The 687-nt window shown below is 43.4% G+C and overlaps 1 pseudogene; it reads left to right on the plus strand.

Annotated features, from left to right (window-relative positions):
* LOC102856318 overlaps positions 1–687 on the plus strand; it is a 31,959-nt pseudogene that overhangs the window by 20,299 nt on the left and 10,973 nt on the right.

A 687-nucleotide genomic window follows, 5' to 3' on the forward strand; every position in this document is an offset into this window, starting at 1 on the left:
CAGGAGTAGCCATATTAATCTCTGATAAAATAAATATCAATGTAAAAACCATCACAAAGGACAAGGAAGGTCACTACATAATGCTGAAAGATAACAAATTTGCTACTTGCTCTGATGATGGCACTGTTAGAATCTGAGACTCTCTTCGTTGCCTTGAGAAAAGAATTCTCCAAGGTGCCATCAAGTTGAGTACAACCCGTAGTGGCCCTGTGAACAAAAATATTAGCCCTGAACCTTGTCCTATCCTGTACCGTCCTCACATTTCCTAACACACTGAGTCCATTGCAGCAGTCACTGCATCAATCCTTCTGGCTGAGGGTTTTCCTCTCTTTCACTGACCCTCCACTTTTCCAAGGATGTCCCTCTCCAAGGAACAGTTTCTCCTAGTCTTCAATATGGATTGAAGCTTAACATCCAGAAGACAAAGATTCTCATCACTGGACAAACTGGCAGCATCATGATAGATGGAGAAGAGATTGATCTCGTTAAGAATAGCAGCTTGCTTGGCTCCACAATCACCACTGTTGGCACTTGCAGCCAGGAAATCAGAAGACAAATTGCATTGGGAAAAGTTGCTCTCAGGGACCTCTTGTTGTTGTTGTTATGTGCCGTCGAGTCATTTGCGACTCATAGCAACCCTATGTACAACAGCCCTAAACCGTACTCTATCCTGTGCCAATCTCATTG

The sequence above is a fragment of the Elephantulus edwardii genome, unplaced genomic scaffold (genome assembly GCF_000299155.1).
Source record: "Elephantulus edwardii isolate Elephantulus edwardi_28Jun2011 unplaced genomic scaffold, EleEdw1.0 scaffold00063, whole genome shotgun sequence".
Classification (NCBI taxonomy): domain Eukaryota; kingdom Metazoa; phylum Chordata; class Mammalia; order Macroscelidea; family Macroscelididae; genus Elephantulus; species Elephantulus edwardii.